Genomic DNA, 8,221 nt, shown 5'->3' on the forward strand with positions numbered 1-8,221 from the left:
CCTAATGTTAACCTCTATGCTCCCTAACCTCTTATCTACAGTTTCTATTTAAAGCATAGGGTCATGTCCTTGCTGCCATGATCCTATACTTGTCATTGTTCTCAAGTCATTTTCTCACATCCATGCTATCTTCCTAACAAGAATATCAGCTCCCTGAAAGCAAGCATGCCTCTCTTTCTTTTGTTTTTCTTCATCTCTTATAATATTGGAATTGGCAAGGTCAACCCAGAAGTTCTGTTAGGGCTTCTTACCTAAGTAATCATGTAATTAAGAAGTGAGGCATGGAAAGCACTTGAAAGGATGAGGGTATTTGCCAAAGTCCTCATATACATCCTCCCAAGTTTGATTATTTTCACTGGCAATGATACCTCCAGCAGCTTGTCACAAAAACTTCTTAATAAAAATTTTAATGTCTCCCCCCTTTTTGGTGTGTGAGTGGAAATCATGGTAGTAGTAGAATTTTTTGGAAGATAAGGTGTTATGCTTGAGGTAGAATACAACTGAGGCTGAAATGCATTTAATTTAGGAGAGCTTTCCAGAGGATGTAAGATTGAAGGTGGGATTGAGGCACCAGTATGATAGAGTGAGAACAGCCCTAGGTCACAAGTCGGGAAACTTGGGCTCTTATCCCTGTTATGTACTGAATGCATCTCCTTAAACCTCTAGGTTAATTTTCTCATTTGTAAAATGAAATGACTGGTTTCTAGGATCTCAGAATTCTTTTTCTTTTCCTTTGGCTTACATAGTTTTTTTATTTTTATTTTTTAAATTTGTTTATTTTTTTCAATTACAGTTTACATTCAATATTATTTTGTATTAGTTTCAGGTGTACAGCATAGTGGTTAGACAACCATATACTTGACAAAGTGTTTCCCCTGATATTTCCCCATAAGACATAAAAATCTTCCCCCAATGTCTACATCAATGGGTCATTGAACTGCCAGTTGTACATCTTTTGTAGGGGGATTGCACAATCTATCTAGAAAGGCACTTAGTTTTCATGTGAGTCTAATTCTTCGGCAATCTTATTTCCTCAAGTGATGTTCTTTCTACCTGAAAACTCTGGAAATTGAATGGGATGACTAGGGTAAACTGGCAGATCAAACTGGAAGCCACAGTAGGCGCAGGAGAATAGACAATGTGGTAGAAGGGGGAAAATCAACAACCCTGAAAGAAGTGAGTTCACAAAAAGGAAAGGGCAGAAGAGGACAGAAATATGAGATTTTAAACCGAGAGGGGTCAAGAGGATAGATAAATGTGGGGAAGAATCATGCCATGCAGAAGCCACTAAGACCAGGAGGATCAGACCAAAAATAGAGTTACATTTCATTGATATGGGGTGAACCAGGAGTGTCCTCAGTGACAGCAGCAGCTTTTTCCATCTTCCCTATTTTCTGAGTACATTGCTGAACATGTATTAGCTCTCAAGGAAGTCTGAAACCTAGTTTACAACCTCTGGTACTGTGCGTAAATTATCAGGTTTGCTTTCTGCTGTGATTTCTCTAATTTGGCAAAGTACCTAAACGAGAATCTTGAAATATTCTAAGAAATTCAGTTTTAGCAAAACCTTCAATCACTCAAACTGCAGACGTTCCAGCTTGCTGAGAACACTGATCAATGGGTACTTGGGCTCACAGTAGTTACTTCTGCCTTCAGACTATCATCTTCTCTTTCTGTGGTTTTCATCACCCTGTTGACACTGTGCCTGAGTCACTTGCCATCTGAATGTGCACACCAGCTGTGTGGGAGGCAATCTCTAGAGGTGCTGAGGGAAGACACCCTGAAATGAAATATTTTCTACAGCAATATGAAGAGGGCTGCCTGGAAGGTGGTGGGGCTATTTGTGTGTCAGGAAAAAGAAGCAGGGGAGAGGGAGGGAGCTAACATTTACTGAAACCCTTGCTGCTATTTGTCTGGAACAGTGCTAACTGCATGCATTTTCTTATTTATTCTCTGCAAAACTGCTATAAGCTGAGTCCTATTATTCTCCCTATCACATATTATAGTAATAAAAAAATCAGATGATTACAGGAAGAGGTTCTGTAATTATAGTAAGGAAAGAGGACAAAGGGGTTCGGCAACTCATCATGGTATTGAATGATCTAGTAGGTAGTTCCACCTCCATGTGTCTTCCAGTTCACTACTCTGCTTTCATCTGTTGCTTTTTCAATACCATCTCTAAGGAAGTCCCTCTAGTTTCTACCTAAGCCATCTGGATTGACTTCCAAAGAGCTAGCCTGACTGAATGGTTTTTTTTCTAGCCCTTGCTTTAGGTTTCTGTAGACACAGCCAGGGATTTCAGCAAACTCAAATGGATGATTTTGCCCCCTCTTAGCTCTGTGAAGCTTGGAGGCCTTCATATTTTTTACACACAAGGAGTTCAGACTGCAGTCTAAACATGAGGACCCCATGAGTTTAGGCATAAAAAACTGGTGAATGCCACTAGGAGCTCTACTCTTCCCTCCATAGGCTGACATTGACCCTAGCCATGCCTTAGGCAACTTCAAACTTATAAAGCTGTGGAGTGAGTGAAATAAAGCCCAATTCCTCTGCCTGCCTTGAAACTTGGGCTTGACCATGGCCAGTCTTTGTGACATGTGGTCAGAGATTTGGTGAAAGGTGGAAATTACACCCTTACCAGCTCCACTAGAATCAGGGATCTGATGGTACAAGAAAGAGCTAGGGCCTAAACATGTTGCCAAGATACCAAAAGCATCAGTTCCAGTAAAGAGGGCTCCAGGTAAAAAAAGAGATTAATCTCCAGATTCTACAGGCCAATGGTCCTCAACTATTGTGAGAATAGGGATTATTTTAATTACTGTAAACTCCGGGAATACTGATAGAAGAGGAGTGAGAGAGTCATGACTGAGAGAGGATATATTAGCTGGAATTCCTTGAGCAGGGTCAGAGAAGTCACTGAGTGGGTCAAGGGAGCAGAGAGGACCCGGGCTTCCTGGGGATCCTACAGGGGCTCAGGGACTGCTTCATGTTTACAGAAATATCAGGTAAAGTGTAGTATTTGCAAGGTGTCTAGTATGTACCAGACATTGTGCCAAATTCTAGCCACATTCTTTTAAATTCTGTCAAATCTTTAAATGAGCTCTTATATTAATTTTCTAGATCAGAAGAATAAGGCTCGGAGACATTGAAGTCCTTAGCTCAAGGGTACATAGCTAGTGAGTGACGAAGTCCAGAGTAAAATCCAAGTTTGTCTTATAATTCTTTTCACTGTATAAGCTCCTTTTTAAAAAGGGAGCTAAGGGTGCTAAAGTGTGCACACCTCCATCCAGAGTCCCATAGTTACTACTGAGAGTGCAAGAGGCAAATGTGCAGAGTAGGAGATGGGTGGGATAATAGAGGCAGGTAGCTGATAGGCGTCCCTTTACTTCCCAATGGCCTCAGAATTCACAGGAACAACACAGGCAAAGCCTAATGGAATTTGCATTTAATACTTGGAAAGCAGGAGCAAGGGTGTGATGTCAGTAGCACACTATTTTCTCGGCCATTTTCACATAATTCCTGCTGCAGGAATAGAGTCCTTCACATTTCAGATGACCTAATGAGAGTATATACCACAATGCAGCAAAGGGCTCTCAAATCAATAGTACTTTCTGGCACACACCTTGATAAGCACTTTTGCAAGGTGGACATAATAATAAATGTGCAATGTAATATTTAAGAATAACCTTTAGCTATTAAGCTGATTACCTATCAAGCTGTAACTTTTGCAATGGAAGCTCACTAATTTAAGCTCACATAAAATCCCAGTAGGTAGGTACTTCATGTAATATCGCCCTAAACTGGCTTTTCCGCCCACTCCCCCCTCCCCTAGAGCGCCGTTCAGGCTGCACCGCACTCTGTAGCGCTCCAGGCTCCTGCTCAGCCAGCGCCGCTGTTGTATTCTTCCAGCCGCCATCATGATCATCTACCGGAACCTCATTAGCCATGATCAGATGTTCTCCGATATCTACAAGATCCAGGAAGTCGCAAACGGGCTGTGTTTGGAGATAGAGGGGAAGACGGTCAGTAGGACAGAGGGCAATATTGATGATTTGCTTATTGGTGGGAATGCCTCTGCTGAAGGCCCCAAGGGTGAAGGAACAGAAAGCACAGTAATCACTGGTGTTGATATTGTTATGAACCATCATTTTCAGGAAACCAGCTTCAAAAAAAAAAAAAAAAAAAAAAAGCCTACAAGAAGTACATCGAAGATTACATGAAATTAATCAAAGGGAAACTTGAAGAACAGAGACCAGAAAGAGTAAAGCCTTTTATGACAGGGGCTGCAGAACAAATCAAGCACATCCTTGCTAATTTCAAAAACTACCAGTTCTTTATTGGTGAAAACATGAATCCAGATGGCATGGTTGCTCTGCTGAACTACCGTGAGGACAGTGTGACCCCATATATGATTTTCTTTAAGGATGGTTTAGAAATGGAAAAATGTTAACAAATTGGCAATCTGGATCTATCACCTGTCATCATAACTGGCTACTTTTCATCCACACACCGGGACTTGGACAAATGGGACTGATGTTATCTTGAGCTCTTCATTTATTTTGACCTTGATTTATTTGGAGTGGAGGCATTGTTTTTAAGAAAAAACATGTCATGTAGGTTGTCTAAAAATAAAATGCATTTAAACTTTAAAAAATCGCCCTAAACTGGCTGCCAAGAAAAGAAAAAGGCAGGGATATAAGTAGGGAGGGTTTGTGGCCTTCTTAACTCAAGAAGCATACCATAAAGAACTTCAGAATCTGACTTTTCACTGTCATAGTAAACAACAGTAAGAAGTCTGTTGCCTTTCCGTTTTTATGCATTTATATGCTTGCCTATTATTCCATATGAAGCAGTCTCCCACAGTCTGCCACAGTCCTTTCAGTCCCTACCAGGAATCAGCTAAACTTAAGGAACCTTACAAATAAGCCCTGCTCAGAGAGATGGTATCAGAAAGTGAAAACTCTTTCTGTGCTTTAATCAATCAATTCTTCTTGTGGAATACTATCTGACCCAACAGCCACTCTCATTTTAAAAAATATTTGCCTGGCAAGGATAAACTTCTCTTCATGCTTAATTATCACCTTTCTAGGCTATGTCCAGGGACATCGGAGAATTTTTGATACAGCACATTCCAAAAATGATGTGACATTTTCTTTTAATAGAGATGGCAGATTCTGAACCATCGTTAGTCCCTCAGCTGGCCTTATGACCAGGAGAATTCGAAACAACTGTCCTATCCCTGAGCATTTTTTGCCCACAGTCTCTGCTCAGATACTTAAAACAAAATTTGAATGTGCACTGATTAACAAGTATCTGTTTACCTATTCTAGTCCTCACCAGTCACTCATGGTTTTTCATGTCTCTCTCTTCCTTTAATTTTTTTAAATTGAGGTAACTTTGATTAATAACATGATATAAGTTTCAGGTGTGCAACATTATAATTTGATATCTATACACTGTGGTGTGGTCACCACCAAAAGTCTAGTTTCCATTCAACACTATACAACTGACCTTTTACCCATTATGCTCCCCTCAGCTCCCCCGCCCCTCTGTAACCGCCACCTTGTTGTCTGTGTCTATGAGTTATTTCTGTTTGTTTATTTTTTGTTTTATATTCCACATATAATGTTCAACATCACTAATTATTAGGGAAAAGTAAATCAAACCACAGTGAGATATCACTTCATACCTGTCAGAATGGCATTATCAAAAAGGCAAGAAATAACAGGTGTTAGAGAGCAATGTGGAGAAAAGAAAACCCTCATACACTGTTGGTAGGATTGTAAACTGGTACAGCCAGTATTGAAAACAGTCTGGCAGTTCCTTAAAAAATTAAAAATGAAGTTACCATATGACCCAGCAATCCCTCTTTTGGGTATCTACCTGAACAGTTCAAAAACATTTATTCACAAATATATATGCACCCTTATGTTCACTACAGCATTTTCATGGTGGCCAAGACATGGAGATAACCAACGTGTCCTCAATAGTTGATTGAATAAAGAAGATGTGGTACATATTTACAATGTAATACTCAGCCTTAACAAAGGTTGAAATACTGTCATTTGCAACAACATGAATGGACCTTGATAATATTATCCTAAGCAAAATAAATCAGACAGAAAAAGCTAAGGAACAGATGATTTCATTCATATGTGGGATATAAAACTGAAACTTATGGACACAGATAACCATATGGTGGTTACCAGAGGGAAGGGAGGTGGGGAACTAGTCAAAGGTAAAGGAGGACAAATATATGGATGGTGGGCACACAATGCAATATACAAATTATATATCATAGAAATAAACACTTGAAGTCTATATAATCTGATTAATCAATGCCACCCCCATAAATTTAATGTAGTAGATATTTGTGCTCCGATGTTCATTGCAACATTATTCAAAATAGCCAATATATGGAAACAATCTAGATGAATGGGTAAAGAAGATGGTAGTCCAAGTAATTTGCCCAAGTTCACACACAATGGAATACTACTCAGCCATAAACAGTGATGAATTAATTTGTGACAACATGAACGGACTTTGAGGGAATTGTGTTAAGTGAAATAAGTCAGATGGAAAAAAGTTTATTCTCTCTTTGATAGCCCAGATTCCAAATGCATACACACATGCACATATGCATGCATGCATACATACATACACATATACAATACTATATAAAAGTCAAACTTTACTTTCAGACTTGAAAAGGGTATGGATCTAAGCATCAAAGCAGGCTAGTTGTGCTCTATGAAATAACAATCAGAGCAACATTTCTTGAACATATACTACAGGCCAAGAAAACTGTCAAAACATCTTTATAACATTATTGAATTTGATTTTCACATTTTATTCATCATCATTTCATATATAAGGGAAATTGAGACTCAGATAGTCTAAGTAATTTTCCCAAGTTCACAAAACTAGTAAGCAAAAGAACTGCCTGAAGCCCAGGTTTCCCTGATCCACTGTGCACATTGTTTAGTTACTGATCTCACTGTCTACAGAAAATAGGGCAACCCGGTTTAAGATTTGGTGAGTTAATCAAAGATCTGCATTCCTCATTTTGGTAGCACAGTGGAACAAACAAATGCAAGTACAGGTCTCATGCAGTGATCGACAAATGCTCTAGGAATAGCTGCCTCCCATAGCGCTATATCCATCTGAATGTCTTCAAATGCAGGTGTTAGTGTAGTTCAAATAAGGTGTTATTATAGTCCCTTTCTATACAGACCATAGTGTTGCATAAATTAGTTGTTCACCTACACTTATGTATTTTAAAGACTGTTGGACAAATTAATGCACAAAAGAGATTATTTTTTCAGTAAGTCTCTCTGAGAATAACCAAGAACACAGAGGGAAAGAAAGCAATTGCTTGACCAGATTATGAGTTTAAATGAAGCTTTTTCAGGACAGGAACAAAATGAATTAGCATAGGAGCTAACCAGATGGTGGGAAAAAATCATTGCTTGACACAGTGGTCTCTTAAGAGAAACAAGGAAACAGGTTTTCTAAAATATATAAACTAATCCAGGTGTTCTACTTAAGCTCCCTGGCTGCAGTTGAGTATCTGGAGTTAAACTAAATATGATGACCAAGAACAAATAAACATGAAAATCCACCCATCCACACACTGACATAAATTCTTTTCCCCTAATGTTTAAAATGTTAAAGGGTAAAAAGTTACTTGAGTACTGTGTTATATAGTTAAAGCTCTTTATGGCATCAATGGGGAAGAAACTCACAATGGGGTTATAGGCTAATGGTGAGATGTTGGAATTTTTGCATAGGTTAATGTTTACCAATCACTGAGATCTTGTTAAAATCAAGTTAGTCTGGGGTGAAACCTGAATTATGCATTTTTATCATGTTTCCATGTTATGCTGAATAGCAAGGGTCATATGCCTTCACAGGAGGAAATTAGTTGATTTGCTAGTTGAGTGAGAGAACTGCCTATGTTCAGGAAGGATACTATTGTACATCAGTGTTGAATACAAAATATGAACTTTTTAAAAAATTTGATAATGTAGACTTCATGAAAATTTAAATATTTTGTCCATCAAAATATTAAGAAAATGGCAAGCCTCAAAATACATACACTAAATAAATATATTATATATTAAGGCTTTAGTGAGCAGCGGAGTGTTGTCATGATGAAACTGTCAATCACCAGTTGCCCATAGCTGCAGCCTTCTGAATCATCTGAGTAGTTTACAGAGAG

At 38.8% G+C, this 8,221-nt stretch overlaps 1 pseudogene; it reads left to right on the forward strand.

The window, feature by feature from the left end:
• The first annotated feature begins 3,917 nt into the window (after positions 1–3,917).
• Positions 3,918–4,654, forward strand: LOC149990626 (translationally-controlled tumor protein-like; annotated as a pseudogene).
• The last annotated feature ends 3,567 nt before the right edge of the window (positions 4,655–8,221 follow it).

The sequence above is a fragment of the Furipterus horrens genome, unplaced genomic scaffold (genome assembly GCF_987537825.1).
Source record: "Furipterus horrens unplaced genomic scaffold, mFurHor1.1.pri manual_scaffold_17, whole genome shotgun sequence".
Lineage (NCBI taxonomy): Eukaryota > Metazoa > Chordata > Mammalia > Chiroptera > Furipteridae > Furipterus > Furipterus horrens.